At 40.8% G+C, this 24,260-nt stretch overlaps 1 pseudogene; it reads right to left on the bottom strand.

Moving 5' to 3' along the window:
* Positions 1-1,886: 1,886 nt before the first annotated feature.
* Positions 1,887-2,743, bottom strand: LOC100428084 (nicotinamide/nicotinic acid mononucleotide adenylyltransferase 1 pseudogene; annotated as a pseudogene).
* Positions 2,744-24,260: the final 21,517 nt, after the last annotated feature.

Below are 24,260 nucleotides of genomic sequence, written 5' to 3'. Positions count from 1 at the left end.
TGTAAACTTCAGAAAGCTAAGGAACAGAAAAATGACTCTCATCCATAGGATTTGACATTCCAACCTTTCATTCACTTGGTGGATGGATACTGAAACCTGCTACATGTCAGGCTTTACACCCTCCCTCTCTTTGAGAGTTGGCCGACGGCTTTAGTAAGAGTAAGTTGGGAACTGTAACACATATGTTTACTTAACTTTATTTAACATTTCCCTTTTTTAAACTATAGATTCAGCTCTGACTATACAACTGTACATTTCTAAGTATTTTTTCTTCAGCAGTTACAAACCCTTCATCCAGGATGGTGTAAGTATAAAATAGAAATTGCAAAAAGGCAAATTATTCTATTTTCATTGGAAATTTAACTTTGGTCCTGTTTCTATCATGGGACTATTTTCACAAACCCTAAAACTAATCTACAAAAAACTATTACTGGTCTTTTTCCTTACCAATTGGTAAAATTTCCACAAAATTTTAATCAGTAGCAAACCATGTAACAAGCTTGTGTTTTAACATAAAACTGTGAGTAACTATTTGAGAATACCTACTTTGGTTAAACTTCATAGAAAAAAAAAAAAGAAGAGAAAAAGTTGAGGAAAACAGCCCCTTTTTCTGCTTAAACTCACGAATGGCAGATTCACAGTGGGCTGGAACAGAAACAGCAGGGCTCTTCAGAAACTCTAGGATTTTTAAAGGTAAGTTCTCACTATTTTTCCCAGGCTGGTCTCAAACTCCTATACTCAAGCTATCCTCCTATTCCTGCCTCCAAAGCAGATGGGCTTACAGAGCATGCACCACTGCGCCTCACTCAGGTCTTTTGATTAAACTACCAGTAAAGGCTAAGTGCATTCAGACTTATAAAATCTCTGAATGAGACCCCTCATTCCCTGTGGTTCTCTCAATTCAAGGTAGCATGATGTCATCTCTGAAGTTGTTCCTGAAGATAAAGAGAGGGCGGATGGCCAGGGCTAGAGCATGATCCATAACAAGGCTAAGTAAATGGTTATAAAGTGTAAGGCAGCAGCTCTCTATCTCTGAGGGGCATCAGAAATACCTGCATCTTTCTCTCTCTCTCTCTTTTTTTTTTTTTTTTTTGATATGGAGTGTTGCTCTGTCACCAGGCTGGAGTGCAGTGGCGCAATCTTGCCTCACTGCAACCTCCGCCTCCCAGGTTCAAGTGATTCTCCTGCCTCAGCCTCCCAAGTAGCTGGTACCTGCATCTTTCTAAACATATGAGTGCTTGGACCTCACTCCCTACCTCCAAAGGTGGACGTCCAGGCAGGCAGGTCTTGCAAAAGTTTAGTCAGCAATTCTGATGTGTGCCACAGAGAACTAACTATTGGTGCAATGCTTCAGCCATGCATATGCACAACCTTTATTTGGAGTAAGTGAAGGTAATTTATCAATGGTTCATTTTATAAGATCACCACTGTAAGTATTCCTTCATTGTCTACCCTGGCGGCAGATTACTCAGCAACAATCATGGATAAAATGTCAATTCCCTTCATAACCAAAGTTAGAATTTTAGGTGAACGTTTGCTTTTCACACTTTGTTTCTTTTATGTGGTAGAGCTAGGATGTACTTGTTAACTTCTTATTTGTAGCTAGTTTCACTGAAAATTCTTCTGGTATTAGTGTGCTGCTAAATCTCTTGTTTTAAAGATAAAGAGATTTGTACATTCTAAAAAAAAAAAAACTTAAGGAAAACATTAATCTTAGCAATTTCTGATAAAAAGAAAAAAAACAACAACAACCCTGTTTCTAACTTACCACTGATTTTTACTAAACTTTAAGCTTTAGTTTATGCAACAGGATCACAATTTATTTCCCCAGTTACTCACACCCAGATTGTTTCAAATCCCCAACAGGGAAGTCCAAATCATCATTCCTATGCCTTAGCTTCTGCAGTGTTTCTCTGCAAAGGGGCCAGAATGATCCCAGCATTCCTGTCTTCACCCTCGGAAGACAGATTATACTTTTTGATAATTACAAATTTTGCTTTTTGATTTATTCTTGGACAAGTTCTCATATCAAGTAGCAAATGCTCTGTCCCCTTCTGAGAGCTCTCCGGATTGTTGTAGATGAGATATCATTAGTGATCCATTCATTCGCTATGTGAATATTGCTCCAGTGTTTTCACAGCATGCCAGATTCGTGGATGAATTTCTGAGCATCATTTCCAGCCTGAGTATACATGTGAACTCATATTCTGCCACAATTTGGGTGATGTCTTCTCCCTTCCACAAATTGGGAACACCAAAGGACTCCAATAATCTGTCCCGCACAACAGCTTGACTTTTGTCATACCTTTTGTTTTGGACTCCAGGGATTTCTTTCAACTAGAATCCTGTTTTTGTTCAGTGCACTTCCTCTTTTGTCCAGGCCTTTCTAGTGTACGCACATTCTGCTGGTTATCACAGTTACTAACCTCCAGTTTCTCCTGATGTTGTATAAGCACCTTAACATCTCTATCCGCTCCTTCTGAAGACTTTTCCATGTATCAGCTTCCACCCATTTGGCATTCTTGGTGGCAAGTTTTGACATGATGACCCAGTGATGGGCAGGAATGAGTCCATTCTCCTGGTATTGCCAACAGGAGAGATTAAGTCTTTGACAACTCTGTATCTTCCTGTTCCACTCATGTGGTCCTTGGCCGGCTCAAACAACCTGAGGTGCATGTTGGTGATTGGATTAAAAGAATCACAAGCAAGGAGAACCCACTTCAGTCTTCTCTGAATTTTCCATGGTAAGAACTTGAAGTTGTTGATTTCAGTAGAAAACTGTGATGCCTCCCTTGTCTTTTCCATGCTTCTGGATTTGATGCCTTCCCTCAAGGAATGTCTAGATGCAGGGTTTTCCTTAAAGACCCTCTCGGCTTCACTAGGAAAAAACCTTAGAAAGGCTGCGGTAGGCTCAGTCAAGGGAGAAAATGTTTCCTCAATCTTTACAGTTACTATTCTTTGGATGGGGCCTTTTGCTTTTATTTTCTTTGATGCCCTTGAGAATTTGCCTGTGGTATCAGTTGGGTTCAGCAGACTGGTTTCATTTCTGGATGATTTCAGGGGGACAAGGCTCAACTCAGCACTCCTGAGCCATGTGCTCTAACCCTGGGGGCTGGAACAAGGCCCACAGCTTTGTTCTGTGGCCTATGAAGTGTTAAATACCTGCTGTGCCAGAGGGGCTGAGGTGTTCCTGGTTCGCTGGCAACAACACTCCAATGGGAGTGCTGGCAAAATCACTTCACCGGAGTAGTGGCAGAGCAGTTTGTGCATGTGCACTGGTGGCAGTGGGATGGTAAAGTCCACCCATGCATGCTGGCAAAGCAGTGGGAGGAGGCTTCACTTGGGTGCATACTGACAGGGTCTAGTCTACAGAAGGTCTTCTACAGATAGGCGGGGTCTGCCAGCAAAGGGACTATGACAGTGGTCACTGTGATGCACCCTGGTTGGGCATCCGAGGCTGCACTGCCAGTGGCACAGTGCAGGCAAGTGGGCACAGTCAGGCTGGGACTTCGAGAAAGATTGGCAGACAGGGTGGCACTCAGATCAGAGTGGCTCTGTCTTATGGGCAAGAGAGCTCTGCTCTGTCCAGCTCCAAAAGTCAACAAAGGCCAAACCTTCTTGAGGAATGTGGCAAGCCTTGGGGGATTGGCACTCCTGGTCATGCTCCACTACAGCCATTCCCATGCCAACCTTTCTGGGCTCCACACAGGTTGGAGTCCTGCCCCTGCCAACTCTACAAGCAGCTCTCTCTACCAGCTCAAATGTTTGTGGGGGTCATGGGATCTCCTGCAGCTAGCATTCTGGAGGTCCATGGTGAGAGTAGGCCACTCCATGCCTATTTAACTAATCCCTTCCCCAGGAGCCACTGGGGGCCAGGAATGAGTCCTGGTGCCTGACAACTTCATTTAGAGTTCTCAACTTCCTCCCCCTTCAGCCTAATTTCTGCATCCTCCCTTCACCCACTCTCAATGCCTGCCTTCTAAAGATCTGCTTGGGCTGTGCTGGTCTTCTTGATGGCCTGGTTTTTCAGTGGGAGATACTCTTCCTGGCTGCATCTAATCAGCCATCGTGACTCTTCTCCTTTGCTTACAATGAATTTTATACTTTCATATGTTTTTATGTTGTTAGTGTCCTTTTGTTTCAAGTTGAAAAACTTTCTTTAACATTTTTTTTTAAGGGAGGTCTAGTGGTAATGAACTCCCACAGTTTTTGTTGGTCTGGAAAAGTATCTCTCTTTCATGGCTAAAAGATAGTTTCATTGAGTATAGTATTCTTGGTTGACAAAGTCCCTCCCTCACCCGCTAGTCAGCACTTTAAATATATCATCCCAAGCTCTCCTAGCCTACCAGGTTTCTGCTGTGAAATCTGCTGATAGCCTTTGGAGGTTTCCTTGTATATAAATGAGTCACTTTCTTCTTGCTACTTTCAAAATGATCTGAAATTTCAGAATAGAAGCAGTGGGTGCATACTTAAATATCAGAAATAAGGTGGGGAAATTCAGTTTAATGGTCATCAAGGCCCACTATTACTTGAGCTGTATAATAAAATATTAAGCATGAAACCTTCTAGGCCAACCTCTTTGCTAGCTATGGATTTCTTTTCTTTTCTTTTTTTTTGAGATGGAGTTTCTGTTGCCCAGGCTGGAGTGCAATGGTGTGATCTTGGCTCAGTGCCACCTCCATTTCCTGGGATCAAGTGATTCTCCTGACTTAGCCTCCTGAGTAGCTGAGATTACAGGTGTCCGCCACCACACCCAGCTAATTTTTGTATTTTTACTAGAGACAAGGTTTCACCATGTTGGCTTGTCGCAAACTCTTGACCTCAGGTGATCCACCTGCCTCGGCCTCCCAAAGTGCTGGGATTACAAGCATGAGTCACTACATCTGGCCTAGCAATGGATTTCTTTTACAGAGTCACTTGTGCTTTGGTTCCAATAATGATTTATAATTTCCCTGTGTTATGAGATATGACAGCGGTTTGCCACACACAGAATTAACATTATTGTCATTTCCATGTCTAGGTTTATGAGCAAGACCCTTTGGCTAGCTCATGGGAGCCTTAAGAAATAAGAATTAGACAAGGCTCAGTGGAAGAGTGAAAGCTGTTGTCACTATGGAACCACCTCGTATATTTATTGTTCTTGTTTGCTAATTATTTTTTGTTTTCCTTTTCATAGCCTCTGTGACAAACTCATGAACCTGTTTCTTTGCACTAAAATCTCTGAGCTTTTTTTTGTGTGTGTGGTTCACTGAGTTCACAGGCACTGTCTGAGTGGCACCAAGCATTAAATTTATCTGAGCAATTCATTGGCCTTTTTATCTATGAGACTACCAGAAAATTTAGCAAAGAAAAAAAAAAAAAGACATTATTAACTGATGCCTACAGACTATTCTCTTGCTCAGTAAATAACATTGAGCTCAAGTCAATATGGCTGCTACAGACCTAGTCCATGATATACCCCAAGGCTGAAATTATCAGAGCTAAATGGGCAGAACCTGGATATGAAAATTTCGGGCAGGTACTTGAAGCTGGACTCAACTACTAATGGTAGAAAAAACAGCCAGGCAAGTAAATCTGGGTGTCCAAAAAGCACAGTGATAGATGATTTCTGACTCTTGCCCTTCCTATTGGGAGTACAGGGGCACCTGGTGCTATCTTTATGGGGTGTTGAGTGTCATTGTCTGAGACTGAGAATGCAGAACAATGAGTGTATGAATGCTGAGGAAGTCAGAAAGATTACCAGGTCTTAAAAGCAAGAGGAAAAGCTCATTTGGGATATGGAAGTAGGAGTTCAGAGTTTGAGGGAGAAGGTTCAGCAAGAGCAAAACAAGAAAAATGGAGTGGAGCATGAGAAACTTACATTTAACATCCGGGAAGAGTAGGAGTCATTCCACCACTGTTCTGCTGGAAGCTGGATTAAAGATCAAGGCATTTGAGGGCAGCAGATGAAGAGTAGTTGGTGAGCAGATTTTATTGCCTCAACCTTGGGTTCTGTCTTCAGAGGTAGGGCTTTAATTTTTGAAGAGAATTTCTGGGAGCTATGTATAATTTTTTTTGGAGTAAATGAGGGAAATAGGATACTGGAGTAGAGTTTCAATTACAGTGAAATTATGGAAGTTCAAAGCTTGGATACGGGCAGTAACTTTTTCTTTTTCTTTTCAAATTCATGTTTTTGAAAAGCAGAACTGTTTTCATAAGAATCACATATTCTAGATACCAAAACCAGGGTAATAATTTCAATTACAAATTCACTGCTTCATTAAGTCTTCCTGTGGAATAGAATAGATTCCAAGACCTGGGGTATAATTGAACAGAGGCATTCCCAGCAATGAATAGTGGAGAGTGCTAGACAGTTCAGAACAGTTTATACAAGAACCATAATCAAATGGGAAACAAATAATTGATGGTTATCCACCATACACAAAGAACTAGTCATTGAAAAAATCAGGTATGTAAATGTGTGTGTGTGTGTGTGTGCATGTGTGCCTGTATATGCATGTACATTTATGTGTTTGTGTGCATGTGTGTGTTTGCCTTGGAGGTGAGAGATAAGATGCAAAAAATAAGACGTTTAAAACTTGGCACAGCTTTTGTTTAGCTCCAAATCTCGTTGAGAAAATAAGTCATAACATTCACTTAAAAAATAATAAACATTGTGACTGAATAAGTGAAAAGAAGGTCAAGGTCACGGGGACTATGGTGTTCAGAGAAGCACTAACCAGAGAGATATATTTGAAACTCGACTCAGTTGGAAATGTAGGATTTGGGTAGGTAGAGAAGAGGAAAGAGGACATGTGTAGTGAGAGGAAAGGCATTAAAAAAGTGTGTGGAGGTGGAGGTGTGTTGACACGCCAGTGAAGATGCCACTATGAGTGGCATAGAAGGTTTTTATAGGAGAGTAGTGTAGCTTAAGCCAAAAGGAAGACATGGAGTTTGTATTCTGAATTTAAACCATTATTTTTGACTCTTTTTATTACAGTTTGATGTTTGTCCCATCATAGCTACCTTTCTGTTGTTTTTCTGCTCATTTTGACTTCAACTAGGAATTATATGGGATAAGGAGGTTTTAGGCAATAAATAGCTAGCATTTCGGTGTAATTGATTCTTGGAGGTATATTTTAAATTTCTTAATTTTAGTGCTACAAAAACCTGTTTTCTTTGTTTTGTTTGTAGTACAACTAATAAGCTAATAAGAGTCCAAGATTTAAAGCCAGGTGGTCTTTTCTAAATCCTGTATTCTCTCCCATATATGCTGACCCTCTAAATATCCATTCCACCCTGCTTGAACCCCTCTCAGTTGGATATATATACACACATATACGTATATATATATATGTGTGTATATATACACACAGACACACACATATATATACACACACACATATATATGTGTGTGTGTATATACACACAGACACACACATATATACACACACATATATGTGTGTGTGTGTATATATATGCCATATACTGAACTCTTGGGTGCTTCAAGCACCATGCCAGGTATTTTCTACATTAGAATACACAAAACTACATAAGGAATGTGTGTTTGTTTGACCTGCATTTAATTGTACAAGAGTATAAAGCCTTGTTTTCTTTTGTAAGAAGTCATCAATGAGTGAATGGCATTGTGTGTACACAAACTTCCAGAAGGGTGACAGATGACAGTGATTGACTGTGTGGGTGGGTATTCCAATGAATGCTGACATGGGAATGATGCATGCAGAAAGTGCGTGAGAGGGAATGTGGTTGTCTTTGACCAAAGTCAATTAGTCAATTGGGTCTACATTAAGGATAACAGCATGGCAGGATATGAGGGCACAGCACTTGGAGGCTTGGTTTCCATTTGGAGGGTAGGGGATTCAATCAGAGTATATAGGCATGGCCTACTATCTTAAAATTATTGCTAAAGGCACAGCAATTACTCTATATGATAAGCTTGGGATAGTCTTCTCTCAGAGGCAAAAAAAATCCCTAGTCAAATCTGCAAAAGAGTTGTTATGCTCTTTGTGTGTTGTCTCTGTGTGTGTGTGTGTGTGTGTGTGTGTGTGTGTGTCTTTCAAAGCCAGCAGTGAAAGGCCAAGTAAAGCACTGCAAGGCAACATAAATGATTTAAGACCCAACGATTTTGCCAGGGAAACATTCAAGATGGAGTCTAATCCTTTAATCTAACCCCAGTCCCTTTAAAAGCTTTGAGCTAGGAGTTGACTCAGCATGTCAGTGCCAAGAAGATCCATTGACCCTGAGTTCAGTGCTGAGAAATTGAGAAATGTTCTTTTTAATGTCTGTTCAATAAATACAGCATCCACCTTGCAAGGGGCTGCACAATCCTCTTCAAATCCATTATGGGATGTTCTTGTGGGCTGACAAGTTGTCCTGAGACAACAGTGGCCATGAGATGAGGTTAACCCTTCCTGTGGAATGTAAATCATCACAGCCACTGCCATTGCTGGCTCTCCTAAGACCTTGGAAAGAAGATGCTTGAATTGATATGAGAACCCTGTGGTGTTCATTTCCCTTCAGACTAAGGCTATCTTTTACAGAATGCATTACCTCATACACAGAGATCTACATATAACCTGCAAAATAGTATTTTAAAAAACAAAAACAATGACAAAAAAGACATCTTTCCTAGAGTAAAGACATTATTTCTGTCTTTACTTGGAGATAGAGATCAGATTTCTCTCACCCTACTTGGCATGGAAAATCTCTATCATGTTGCTTGTGAATACTGTGGCTATGCTTTATAAATTCCTCATAAAAACATGTGAAAATGATGTGTGATAAAGAATAGTGGTGATGATAACAGGTGAATCGAGAAATCTGAGGAACGTAGTTTGGGTGCTGAGGTAATAGATTTTTGTGCACATTTCAGTGGTTTATGAGACAAATGGGAGACAATATATAAAAATCAGGACAATTCCAAAAAATGTTTAATGGAGGCTAACTGTCCTCCTATGAGGCCATAGGGAAAAGTGACCTAGAAATAAACACACTGACAAATTTCTCCAGAGTTGGACCAAGTCAAGGCTGAGGCTCAGTGCTTTGGATTTTTGGCATTATAATAACACATTCTCTGGCATGAAATTATTCACTTCATAGCAAAGTGTGCATGCGTTGAATAAATATTTGTGGATTGATAGATTAGCTGGTTTGCTGTATGTGTTATCACATTAACCAAGATAGACTAATTGTCTATTGTTTGCCAAATTGCTCATCACTGTGGGATCCATTCATTTAGCAAGTTCTTATTGAACATCTTCTATCTATCAAGGACCCATTAAAACTTAAAGTAGGATAATTGGGATAACAAAGACAATTTGCAAGGTTGCCAAAAGTGCTTTCCTTGAAGCCAGTCTTACAGAATTTGATAGGTATTTTGTGGCAAATGGTTTCTATTGTCAAGTTAGTTTGGGACACACTAATCGAAACACAGAAGTGCTTTTACCAGAATCCCTCTCCAATAATAAGCTTATCTTAACTGTCAATCTCAAGAAGGGGGGATACAACAAGTAATGTTTAGCCAACTTTTGACCATAAAGTTGTCCTTTTTCAAAAAAAAAATATATATATCTTAGAAATAGTGTCTGTAGAGCATACCTTGAAGAATGCTTTCCATTGAATTCAAGTGGGATGACTTTCTCAAAGCAACTAGAAGAATTTTGCAGTCAACCTTGATTTTCTCCTTTGTGTCTGAGAAGTTGCTAGCAATTTGTTTCAGTGGACTCTGAGGAGGCCAGATTTATGCCTCCCAACAGAGTAAAGTGACTTCAGTGTACAGATTGCTGGTGTTGAGAAATGTAAGCTCTGGGGATAAGGGAGGGTTTAAGCAGCCAGGGAATATCTCAGCAGAAAAAAATGACTACATGGTTCTGCCCTTCTCCATCCCTGCCATGTTCCCCCTGGGTCTATTTAGATCAGGGACAGAGCACTATGCCCAGAGCTGGGCTGCCTGTTTGCAGGGTTAAGAGTGATTTCTTCTCCCTTTTTGCACTTTCATGTGCCTCTCACTGCACACCCTCACACCCAAGAGTAGAGGTCATATTAATATTGCTTAAACTGACTTTGTCTCCCTTATTGCAGAGGGAAGAGGTATCCCCATTATCCTAATCAGTATTACCCAGCAAGCAGGTGTGGGAGAGAATGGACACTTATTATATTCCATGGCCCAGGTCGGGTGCTAGCATTTTATACATTGACTGTTGGGGCAGGTATTATTTTCCTCATTTTAGAACCAGGGTTAACATAAGTAACTTACTGGAGGTTATGAAACTAGTGAATGGTAAAAATGGGATTGAATCTGGTTCTGCCCAATTCCAAAGTGCACTGCACTATAAGATAGATGCATGTACAGTGCTTTACAGGAGGCAAAAAGTTCCACATGAGGCATTTCATTTGAATTCTGATCAGTTTTATTAAATCAGCTTGAAGATTAAAATAAAAATAGAAGAGATTCCCACTTACCCAAGGTCACACAGAAAGTCAAAGGCTCAATGAAAAAGATCCCTATCTAAGCGTGGGCTAGACATCCAGTCTTAAAACAGAGGATGACTTAGGTTGCGTTTATTATAATTGTGACTATGATTTATAAATTCATAATGATTCATAAATAACATCCTCCCATTTAATCCTTGAACATTCTCAAAGTAGAATTTTATTATTTTCTGTTTATTTTGAAGAGGAATATAGGGACAGAAAAAGCACTAAGAGATGTGATCATCATCAATGCTAGATACGATGCTAACAATTTGGCAGTTACTATTTTATTTAATCCTCAATGATCTTAATCCCCATTTTACAGAAGAGGAAAGTGATGTTTCAAAAGTTTCAGGCTTCTTCAGATTCTACAGCCTCAGTTGTCACCCACTGCCTGCCTGCCTCCCAAATTAAGACTCATCCTTAAGACTTCTGTTTCTGATTCACACTCTCTTTCCAATATAGTCATAAACTGTCAAAAGATATGGATGTAAAGTGAGAGCAAATCAATAACCCAAGTACCTTCTCTATGAGAGAAATCATGTGTGTGCGTGTCAAAATATGTGCATGCATACGGTCATAAATTGAAACCCAGCACACTGTGTCTTAAACAGTTCATTTGTTTTAGAACTGTGAGTTCGAGGTTCTTTGTATGCCCCATCTCCATGGCTTTTGCTCATGTTTCAGTGAAATCCTGTCATGAGTCAATCTCTATATCCAAGTCCTGGTGAGTTTTCCTGATTGATTAGGATGGAGTATCTGTGGCTCGATCAGAGCTGCATATTGTGAATAGTGTGACAGACCCGTGTATCACCCTGGGACTCCGTCATTGCAGTAGCTGGAGTCCCAGATTGGATTGCGTCGGAGCATTGACAATCCAGTATTGATGTTCATGTGACACTGGGAGCTACTGTAACAATCTTTATTTTATCTGTGGCTTTTGCTCTCGGGCTTGGGTTGAGCCCCCATAGGGCTACCACGATAATCAACACCTCTAATTAGCACTTAGAAATGTCTGGCTCCCAAGGCTGTCATTAGAAGACAAGCTTGGTATGCAAAATACTGAAGCTCTTACATTTCCCAAGCAAAATTTTCCTCCCAGGCCTATGTCATGGATAGTGCTTTCAACACTCTGCCAGCAGGAGAACTCCCTCCCTGCCCCTCTCATTTAGGAAGAGCTGAATTCAGAGGATGAGGTCTGCTTAGGCAATTGGGAGGCTGGAAATTAGACATCATGTCTCATACCTGATTCTTGCGCTCACAAAGGCAGGTCCCTGACTTGGGTCTCCACCAACTCTCCACTGTAGTGATTGGGATGATGATGTGTGCAGTGATCAATGTAAAAGAAAGTAACAAGAAACCTTTTCCTCTGTTCTACCCTCTCTTTTTCCTTTTATGAATGAAATGGTGGAGAAAGAGCTAAGCAGTCTCATACCTCAGTATTCAACAGGCCAAGGGGACTACTACGAAAGATGTTTCCATTCTACTCACTTCCACCCTTCCTCCAGCAGGGAGAGACAGCAAGATAGCTGCACTGAGGAGGTTTTATATGGGGAGGGAAATGATCCATTGGCAAAGGGTACCATGGTGTACTCGAGAAGGGGCTGGCAGTTTATTTTCCACAAGCCATCACCAAGTCAAGTTTAAGCTAATGCTGATAACAATTTATTGCCATTATCATTGTTGCAGAGCAATGAGAGAGCATTAGGACATCCAGCTGCAGCGGATGTCTTTGACTCCCTCCTCTAAATGCATTAGCCTCTCTAATCAGCTGATGTCATATCATGTCGCCCATGCAATTTTTAGAGAGTCATCCTTAGATGACTTCATTTATTTTGAAGGGCAAGTCAAATGTAGGAAATAGTAAAGAAAAGGGAATGAGGGATAGTGAGACTGGCCTAGACCACCATTGAAAGGGCTCTGCTGCCCTTCATTCTTACCTCCATCCCCATCCCCTACCTAGTTCTTGCAACCATGGTGGATGGATTTCTCCAGAACCAGATCCAGGGCAAAGTTTTGTGAATGGAAGAGAGGCTAGAAAAGTCCATTGAACCTTCCAAACATTGCCAGGGATAGATGTAGACTTGCTTTGTGGTCTTCTCTGATCTGCTCACTGGCAAAGTGTTCGGGTCATTATTTTGGTTTCATCTGAAGGAAACAACAGTATTTACTTCCTGAAGGTTGGAGGCAATGACCTCTGAAAACTCCTTCCAATCTAAGGATTTAGGAAAATAGCTTTTGTACCATGTGTTCTTTTTCTTTCTTTTTTTTTTTTTTTGAGACAGAGTCTTGCTCTGTTGCCCAGGCTGGAGTGTAGTGGTGCCATCTCTGCTCACTGTAACTTCTGCATCCCGAGTTCAAGCAGTTTTCCTGCCTCAGCCTCCTGAGTAGCTGGGATTACAGGTGCATGCCACCATGCCCAGCTAATTTTTGTATTTTTAGTACAGACAGGGTTTCACCATGTTGGCCAGGTTGGTCTCGAACTCCTGACCTCAGGTGATCTGTCCATCTTGGCCTCCCAAAGTGCTGGGATTATAGGCATGAGCCACTGTGCCCAGACCATCTTTTCATATTTTTAAAAACAAATTTGACATCATTACTCTCATTTGCAGAATAATGCTCAGGCTGGTATCTACTTTCTCTTATGAATATACCTGGGCAGTCCTCATCTAGTTATCAAGATTGAAAAGTGAGCAGATGCTACTCACAAATAACCAGTTTATTTTGTTACCTTTCCACCCACACACACACACGTCTGCCCGCACAATTTAATTGAGATCTATTACCCTGACAATATTTTAAGTCAAAAAACTGCTTATAGTAGTATTTCAGTTCTCCTCTTATGAAGGAAGTATGATTCCTATTCAAATTCAGTTCTTAAGCACCTAATATTTATTGGGAATGGTTCTAGGCATCTTTTTGCATACACTATCTCTTAAAGCTACTTTAGCACTCAAAATGAAAACTTGAGGTTCTTATTCTTTGTATTTTACACATTAGGAAACTGAATTATGAAGAAAGTGTAATTTACACAACAAAAAGCAGGCATGGATTTGGGATTGAAATGCCTTTTGATTTTTCTTCAAATTAAACAACATGAAGGTAGGTTATTTTCATTTTCCCACAAGGCTTAATCAGGCGCCACTTTGCTAAGAGCAGAAGAAGCAGTCTGGCAAATTTCTGCTCACTGTGGAGTAGCAGGTGTGGTGTGGTGAGTTGGGGATGCCACCTAATCTTGAGCTCACAGGTAGTGTAACTAGGAACAGGCACCCAACCACTTGAGCCTCAATATTCTCTGTAAAATAGGGATTAGTGTACCTTCCTTAAAATTGATGATGGTAGTTGGTAATGAAGTAAAGCACCTGCCAAATAGTAGGTACTCAATACAAATGATTTCCCTTCTTTTGGACAATGATAAAATTGTGCTTCTTCTGATAATAACAGCTAGTATTTCTGGAGCGGGTTATATTTTGCCACACACTTTCAGATATTCTTTTTTTTTTTTTTTTGAAATGGAGTCCTGCTGTGTCGCCCAGGCTGGAGTGCAGTGGTGCAATGTCGGCTCACTGCAACCTCCATCTCCCAGGTTCAAACGATTCTTCTGCTTCAGCCTTGTGAGTAGCTGGGACTACAGGCACACACCACCATGTCCAGCTAAATTTTTTGTATTTTTAGTAGAGACGGGGTTTCACCATATTGGCAAGGCTGGTCTCGAACTCCTGACCTCGTGATCCACCTGCCTCGGCCTCCCAAAGTGCTGGGATTATAGGCACGAGCCACCTCACCCAGCCCAGATATTCTTTACTCTGTCACCTCACCCCTCTAAACAAGTAAATATCAGAGGTAGTCACAGACTAAGTATTTTTGTATTGTTACCTATCAAGTAGTTTAGTCTAAAAGAATAAAAAATAGAACCAGTGGGTAAGGCAGACTTGGAAATGGGGGATGTGATGTTGTTTTCTTGAATGAGTACCTGGGAAAAGTAGGACGTGGGAAATTAGCTTTCTACTTTTTATATCCAGTTGAAGCATTCATGTTTGTTTCCACACCTGCCTTGTCAATATGACCAGGATGAATCCTGTTTTGTCTGTTTACTTGATATTTACCCAAGTCTGCCATCAACAAGAAAACACATCTCAGCATCTCACTTGGCAAGAGGAAGAATTGAGGCAGCACAGCAGCTGTCATATTTATTTCAGTGGCAAAGCAGGTCAGGAAAATTGATAAAATTAATCATACAAACTAGCAAACATCAGGAGTGAGAACGTGAAGGAACAGATGAGTTCTTGCTTCATTCCAGGCTGCACCTGCCCTTAGTTCTAATGGAATCTGTGCAATCAGCTGATGAAAGCAAGGAAGGAGGGAGTTGTGGCAATGGAAATAAAGGCCTGAAGAGAAATGGGAACATGAGCAATTATTGGGGCAGGTCTTAGTCTGTGGACCTGTGGTGTCTGCGAAACTCTATTAAGTTGTCTGAGACTGTGGGAAATCCATCTTTAGGTGTCCCATGAAGAGAATAAGTTCAGGACCTAATATTGGCTTGGATCTATGGCAGATGATCCTAACTTATTTGGGCAGCATTTCTTTCCTGTTATAAGAGGAAGCATGGCTATTACTGCAGTAGTTTTTGACTCTAGATGTGCCTTAGTGTCACCTGGAGAGCTTTTAAAACTACTGATGGCCCCCATTCAGCCCCAGGTGAATTGAATCAGGACCCAGGCATTGACGATTTTTATAAACTTTCCAGGTGAATTCTAAGAGGAGGCCAATGCTGAGAGCTCCTGGCCTATAGCCGTGGTCCACAAACATTAGCATTCATCAGAATCATCTGGAAGGCTTGTTAAAACTGAGTTTGCTGGGCCCCATTTCTGTGGTTTTTGATTCAGTAGGTCTGGTTTAGGGCTTAAGAATTTTTATTTCCAGGTTGGGCGCGGTGGCTCACGTCTGTAATCCCAGCACTTTGGGAGGCTAAGACGGGTGGATCACGAGGTCAGGATATCGAAACCATCCTGGCTTACACGGTGAAACCCCGTCTCTATTAAAAATACAAAAATAAAAAAATTAGTCGGGCATAGTGGCGGGCGCCTGTAGTCCCAGCTACTCGGGAGGCTGAGGCAGGAAAATGGTGTGAATCTGGGAGGTGGAGGTTGCAGTGAGCCGAGATCACGCCACTGCACTCCAGCCTGGGCTACTGAGTGAGACTCTGTATCCAAAAAAAAAAAAAAAGTTTATTTCTAATAGACTCTGGGGGATGCTTGCATTGCTGATCAGGGACAATGCCTTTGAGAGCCACTGACTAGAGGAAATGGCACGAGGTGCTTTTTCTGATCCTGTATTAGTCTGTTCTCACACTGCTGATAAAGACATACCCAAGACTGGGTAATTTATAAAGAAAAAGAGGTTTAAAGGACTCACAGTTGCACGTGGCTGGGAGGCCTCACAGTGGAAAGCAAAAGGCATGTCTTACATGGCGGCAGAAAAGAGATAAATGATAGCCAAGTGAAACCCCCTTATACAATCATCAGATCTCCTGAAACTTATTCACTACCAGGAGAACAGCGGAAACCGCCCCCATGATTCAATTATCTCCTACCTGGTTCCTCCCACAACACATGGGAAGTAGGAGAGCTACAATTCAAGATGAGATTTGGGTGGGGATGCAGCAAAACCAACATTTATTGGCTGTATTACCTTAGGAAATCATTTAATTTCTTAAACTCACAATTATGATAATAATCATCTTTCTTATCTCAAGGATTTTGGTAGATCAACTGAGATAATATATATGGCAATACTTTGTAAATTATAAAACGTAGGATAAAAATTAAGTTTTACTAATTTCTATTCAAATTCTCATTATGCTTTGGGCTTGTAGATCAAACTATGATTGTGACAACTTAAAGCAAGGGTCATTCATTCACTAAAAAGGTAATTAATAAGTACCATTATGTACCCGGCCCTGGATTGAATGCTGGACATAACAATGACCATGACAAATGGATCTCTTCCCTCATGAAGCTTATTTTCTGGTGCAGGGCCAAATTCACCTCTTTATGTATGGCCCGTGGGCTAGCTATGGTTTTCACATTTTTATAATTGTTTAAAAAAACTGGAAAATTATTTTTTGATGCACATAAACTATATGGCATTCAAATTTCAGTGTCCATAAGTGAAGTGTTATTGGAACACAGATATGATCATTCATTTTTGTATTTTTAACAGCTGCTTTCATGTTATAATGGCCAAGTAGAGTAATTCAACAAAGACTATATGGCCCACAAGGCCTAAAATATCTACTGTCTGGTCCTTTACAGAAAGTTTGTGAACTCCTCTTCTAGTGGAAGAGTTAAACTCCACTGCAGCAAAAGCTGAATGGCAAGCAAACAAAATGAGGGATAGAATAACAGACAGGGAGCTCTAGAGGGGCCTCCCTGAAGAGATGACCAGGTTTTTAGGTCCTGGTAAAATGAAAGGAGTTAACCAGGCAACACATCAGGGAACAGAATAGCATATATAAAGAGCCCGAACTTGGCTTTTTTGAGGCAGTGTAAGAAGACCAGTGTCACTGAAATCAGATTCAAGGGGGCGTGGTTGTTACTGGTTCAAGATGAAGGCATATACTCTCGGGGGCAGATCAGGAAGGACCTTGTATGCCTTATGAGCTTGATTTTATTCTACCTACAATGGGCACTATTTTAAGGAAGGGAAGAAAGTGATGATAAAAATAGCTCACTTTTTTTTTTTTTTTTTTTTGAGACAGGGTCTCACTCTGTCGCCCAGGCTGGAGTGCAATCCTGCAATCTTGGCTCACTGCAACCTCTGCCTCTGGAGTTCAAGCCATTCTCCTGCCTCAGCCTCCCAAGTAGCTGGGACTACAGGCATGTGCCACTATGCCTCGCTAATTTTTGTATTTTCAGTAGAGACGGGGTTTCACCATGTTGGCAAATGCATGCAAATATATATTTGTTTCTTACTCCCCTTAGGACTCTGATAACCCTTTGAGAGCAGATATAATGCTGCCTCCATCTATCTCCAGCCTGCAATATAGTGTATGGCATATTGCAGTTGTCCAATATAATTTAAAGAAAATTGAACAAATTTTAGTATTTTATTCATGTTGCATAAATATAGGTTGACTAGGCTAAGCCAAACTAAATTTTGACTAGCACACTGATATTTCAATGTTTGAACGTTAGTATTCAGGTGGATTCATTTATTTTGGGAAATTGTTTTTTGGCTTCATCATGTCTAAAACTTTTGCCTGACCAATTCTTGAAATTCTCTGTGTATTCCTCAAAGTACTTATAACTCTTAAACTTAAAAATAAACATAGGTAAGAAGAGCACATAGAAATGTATGGACCTACAGATCCTTCAATTGCAGCTCACAGATGAGGATCAGGTCCATTTGAAACAATTAATGTAAGATCAGTTGAGACCATTGTGGATCCTCAGTGACCCTTCCGTTCCCTCGATTCTGATGCCATGACCTCTCCTGACTCACTGGACCCCTTCACATTCTCCAAGATGTCACCCGTAGGTTGCCAGGCAACGCTAACAAGGCTGGTCTTTACCCTGCAGTTAGGCATCAGCTGCTGTCATCACATTTTAAGTTATTATTACTATTTAACAAAACAATGGCTAAGGCTTGTGTAGCTCTCAGTGGGGTACCCTCTCCGGAGAAAATGCTCATGTAGATTTCCTGGGAAACTAATTTATTTTCTTTTCTTAAAACAGATCACAGTTAAGTCTGTAAAAGATAGAAAAGGTCTAGGATGGGGTGGAATGGAGTGTGCTGCTGGACTGATGAAAAGACACAACACAGGCAGTCTTGAGCAGATAATCAGTATGTGCAAATTATATGTAGGAATGGAGCAGAAGGCACATTTATTTTCTGACAGTTGCTAAGACTACCAGTGTTTTGGTAAATTCCTGAGTATGAGCCTGAACTTGAATTATAGAAACTGTGTACCCGGGAGCCAAGCTTTCCAATATTGAGGATGGGCTCAACAAGCAGTATTTTCGTTTCTTAGAGTTTTAGGGAATTTTTGGTTTTAATTCTTTACCAATGTATGACTAACACAACCATAACACAATTCCTTGATCATACTCTTTACTTGGTAAATATTTGTGGATTTGGGTTGTGAATATAACAAACTTTTTTCATTGTGCTTAAAGCTTGAATTTATCAGTCAAGCATGTATTCAAGCTTCTACTATTTGTCCTTCGATATGCCAGAGACTCTAAGATACATAAAGAAGTAGAAGACCTGACTGTGTAATGAAGTGCACAACTGATTTGAGACCATAAATAAAACAATAGTTAACATTTATCGAGCACCTACTATAGGTTCAGGCACAGTGATAAACACTGTTAGCCCCTGTCTCTGGTCTTTACAACAGCCCTCCATGGTAGATGTTGTTGCCTGTGTCATCCTGTCCAAGGTCACACAGCTATTTATTGGGGGAATCAAGTTCTATACCAGGTTGGCCTGGATCCAAAGCCCTCATATTTGTTCCTGTGCCTGTGGCACTAGCACACATGAATATACCTATATATACGTATAAATATAGATATATACACACCTACGAATGTGAATATACCTATATATAGGTATATTCATGTGTGCTAGTGCCACAGGCACAGGAAATATATATACATACACACACACATATATGTGTGTATATATACACATATATGTATATATGTATGTATATATACACATATATGTATATATGCATATACGTGTATATATGTATATCTATGTATATATACATAGATACTTATATACATGTATCTATGTATATATATGTATATACGTGTATCTATGTAAATCCAGGTATATATACACATGTATACGTATATATGTGTATATATGTATATCCAGGTATATATACACACACATATATACACACATATATACGTATATATGTGTGTATATATACGTATATATGTGTGTATATATGTGTATATATGTATATATGTGTATATATGTATATCCATGTATATATATACATGTATATGTACATGTATATATATGCATGTATATGTGTGTATATATGTGTACATAGATGTATATTCATATATATGTGTACATATGTGTATATATGTATACATATATATGTATATTCATCTGTTCAGTCATTCATCTAATATCTATAAGAGTTTAACATATACCTGCGAGTGTACTCAAAGCATCAAAGAAAGGGAGAGAAAGACATGGTGCACTACTGGACAACACAAAGTTCTTGACTTAATGGAGCTTACATTCCAATGGAAAGGAAGACAAGCAAGTAACCAAGCAAATAAGCACAAGGATGAGCAAGCAAGCAAGAATCTATAATATCTTATAGTAAAATATGCTATGACTAAACTGAAACAGGCTAAGGGGACACGGAGTTAAAATGACCTGCTCCAGTTTTCATATTATAAACCCAGAATTGCTGACTTCTAGTGCAGGGTACTTTCCACTTCAGGATACCCTGGAAAAAACCAAAATCTCAAAGCATTCCAGATCATGGACATGGGATTTAGACTACAAAATTTGCTAATTGTGTTTTCTTTAATATTACAGTATGATATTCCATTTAGAATTAGGACAAATAACTTTGAGATAGAAAGTCAAACCAAAATCATATCTTTGTGATATATGTAACTTTACCATCTGCCTATTATTAGAAGCCCGATTCTTTGCTAATGTTGATAGCTGTGATAATAGTAGTAATGAAACAATAAACATTTTTGAATGCATACTATATGATAGGTCCTGTGCTACTAGTAAAAACAACAAGAAACAAAAAACCTTGCTTTTGCCCAGTGTATTATGACCGAGAAGAGAAGCAGCACTAAAGGTCTTTTAAATTCTGTTGCCTATGCCTTATCTCCCACACCCTGCCAAATAATGCAACATTGAAAGTAGTAAAAAATTGCTGCCAAAGCAAAGAGTAATTTTAATATTAAAGAAGAACAACCCAGGAAGACACAATCACTAACAAGCGTTAAAAAAAGGCAGAACAACCCTCGTATAGAATCTTGCTGACAAGTGCTATTAAATATTAATTCTATAGACCGTGGAGACATCATTAAACAAACATATACACCCTGATGCTGAATGTGCACTGGTCCAAGCATTTGTTTTACATGTGGTTGTTGGCTAGGTGTAGTCTTTTGTGTTGCTTTACCAGGCAAAAGACAATTTTCCCCCTACTTCCATTAATTGTATCCTTACACATCACTGAAATTCTCATTGCCTTTTTGGTTATTTGTCTTGTCTTTGCCTTTCATTTAATTGGAAAGACGTTTTTTTAGGGAGAATGAAGGGAGTTACCTGTTTTAAGGCTGTCATGCATGGATAAAAACGTTTCATGTTTAGATAGTGATCTAGATTTAAAGAACCAGTGCTACATGCAGGGCATTTAGAGAAATTCGAGCACTGCATGACCTTTGCCAGTTTAATATATCTTTCCAATTTCACCTCAAGACTCTTTAATAAAGATGCTAAATATTAGGGAAGAAATAAATTCTAACCCATAGAAACTAGCAAAGCCTATCTATTCAGTTTATTTCTAAAATAGAAATGTAATTTAAATACCATACATGTGAAGGGATAACTGTACCATATTTGGAATCATAATTGCAGAGCTGCAAAGGGCCTTAGCATTTAGTGCAGTGGTTCTCAAACTTCAGTGATGTCAAAACATCCTTGTTAAGGTACAGTTTGTCACCCCCAACCCCCAGAGTTTCTGATTCAGTAGGACTGGGTGGAGGCTCAAGAATTTATATTTCTAACAACTTTCCAGGTGATGCAGATGCTGCTGGTTCAGGACCACAGTTTGAGTATCACTGATCCAGTGTAACCCTCACTTTTTACAGATCAGAAAACAGACTTGGAGAAGTTGCTACGATTTTCCTAAGGTTACCCTTTAGCTAACAGCTAATTCTCCACTGTAACTTAAGTCTCTGGGCTCTACACCATGCTTTTCCCACTCTGCTGTGGAGAATTTGAGAGCTATTACAGGAAGATCGTAACTATGTTACTCTATCAGGTTTAGTCATTCTACTGAGGAATCTGAGACCCATTCAGGGGAAGCGTGGGAGGCCATCTAAGGGATCCCCCAGCCTTACTGTTCTCTTACATGGCAATAACCAAGCTTTGGATGTGACATGTCCAGGGCTGCATCACTATGCAGCGATTGAGATGGAATGAAAATCCAGCTCTCCAGAATCCCAGAGTGGGCTCTCTCTGCCCCTCATCTCACCCGATGAGGCAACCATGGTCAGCCTCTTGTGCCAGACGTTGGGACTACCTCACAAAATGGTGACTATTATCACTCATTTTCAAGGAAGACTTCAAGCAGATCCATAGCCTGGATTTACATTTCAAAACCTAGAGAGTATACCATGAATAGGAGCTCTCCAGGTTGCCTTACAGCCTTCTTGGGCCTTTTGCCTTCATGGACCTCTTTTTCCATGGGAGGCCAAGGCAGGTGGATGACGAGGTCAGGAGTTCAACACCATCCTGTGCCGGGCACGGTGGCTCACGCCTGTAATCCCAGCACTTTGGGAGGAGAGGCTGGCGGATCACCTGAGGTCAGGAGTTCAAGACCAGCCTGGCCAACATGGTGAAACCCCATCTCTACTAAAAATACAAAAATTAGCCGGGCATGGTGGCGGACACCTGTAATCCCAGCTACTCGGGGGGCTGGGACAGGAGAATCGCTTGAACCCTGGAGCCGGAGGTTGCAGTGAGCCAACGTCGCGCTACTGCACTCCAGCCTGGGCAACAAAGAGCGAAACTCCGTCACAAAAAAAAAAAAAAAAAAGGCCAGCCTAGCCACGATGGTGAAACCCCATCTGTACTATAAATACAATAATTAACCTGGCGTGGTGGCGGGCGCCTGTAATCCCAGCTACTAGGGAGGCTGAGGCAGGAGAATCGCATGAACCCCGGAGGAAACAGAGGTTGCAGTAAAGCCGAGATTGCGCCACTGCACTCCAGCCTGAGAGACAGTGAGACTCCATCTCAAAAGAAAAAATAAATAAAAACAAAGTAATAAACATGACCTTTTACGACTGCGTTGGCAGAAAAACACATGCAATCCAAGCTGGCTTCATTATTTTCTATCTACTATTATTTCTTCTGATTTTAACATAAATTAAAACAGAAACATTTGCATGGGCTCCTCCAAGTACTGAAGGCCCCAGGCACGGTGCCACCGGTGCCTAATGGGCAAGTGGGCCCTGGGTTGTTGGCGATTCAGCTCCGGGATTTGCATTGAAGACAAGGGCCTTTGGGTCCGATTCTGAGGGCAGCAGCCACCGCCAGGCCGCCCAGCGCAGCTCTCAAGTGGAGCAGCCCGGGCGCCTGCAGAGTCCGGGAGCAGGGCGGCGGCGGCGCGCAGGGGAGCGGCCGGGCTCCGCAATCCCCGGGCGGCAGGGCGGGCCCCACCGGCTGCGGGTGGCTGGATCCGCGGCCCCCAGAGCTGACGGCCGCGCCTGCGACCTGCGTAAGCCGAGGAGGCGCGGCCCAGGCCCCCCGAACGCGGCGCACACAACAGAGAAGAACACGGCGCAGTTTTTTTTTGCATACAATTATAGTGATGGCATCATTTTTTTTGAAACAAACTGTCCATAAATGTCACTGAAAATCCGGGTCTCCTTTTATTAAAACTGAAAAATGTGTATAAATGTAAATAACAAATGACTGATACAGGGATAAGAACACCACAGCGGCTGCTGGCGTCTCTCTTCTTTCTCTCTTTTTTTCTCTCCTCCTCATGTAATTTGCATTAATAAAGAGGCTGTTCCTTGTCGGAATGTGTTTCATCCGGTTTAAAATCCCAGGGCGATCCACTAGGAAGAGCTCTGGGAGAATCCAACTGTCAGAGCCGACAAGACAAATGAATCCCGGTGTCAGGAGCGTGTGGTTCAACGATGACAGATTGAGAAGAACTGTCCCCCTCTCGACAGGCGGACTTCATTTTCAAATTAATAAATCTGAATAAAATATTTTTCCTTTCATTACGAGCGGAGCCTGTTTGACAGTTCCAGTGACAGGAGGGAGTAGCAGTGTTGATGAGAACAGTTTGCATGAATTCCACCTGGGCTTTTTCTGTTTTATTTTTACCTGCAATCTCTTCCCTGTTTGCCTCTCTCCTTACCCCCTCCCTTACCTCCCATATTTTCCTTTTCCCCTCCCTTCTATTCCATTCTATCTTCTGTTTCCCCTCATATTCTTGTCTCATGATCCTTCCCTACATTCCGTTCCCCTCTTCACTATTCTGGGTCTCTGAAATGTCACCCTCTTCTATTTTTTTTTTTTTTTTTTGCTATTCTTTTTATTCACCCACAGGCTATTGCCCTGATTAAAGTCCAGAGCATTATTTCACTTTTAAAAATGTCCACAACTAATTATTATGAAATGTTTTCTTTATTCCTGTGTTTGCTTAGTACTGATCGTATGATGATAATAGCTCAAGTCTAAGCTAGAGGAAATAGCCGATTTCTCTAATTTATAATTCCACCTTAGGAAACAATCCTCATCATTTTCTCTTCACACAAAAATAAAAGCAACCCTTCCAAACAGACAAAAACATAAAAAATAAAAAAATCCCTTTGTTGTTGGTTTCCCTCCCCAAGCCAAAGGGATGAGATCGCATATACCTTAGGAATTGTATCTGCATTGGCAAATCTTAATGCATGGGGTGACAGGCTGTTCCTCTTAAATAATTTAGGAGCACTTTCTGGGAAACAATATGTGATCATTAGAGAAATACTATTGAGAAAAGT

This window comes from Macaca mulatta, chromosome 1 (genome assembly GCF_049350105.2).
Source record: "Macaca mulatta isolate MMU2019108-1 chromosome 1, T2T-MMU8v2.0, whole genome shotgun sequence".
NCBI classification, from domain to species: domain Eukaryota; kingdom Metazoa; phylum Chordata; class Mammalia; order Primates; family Cercopithecidae; genus Macaca; species Macaca mulatta.
This window is presented reverse-complemented; position numbering and strand designations above follow the sequence as displayed.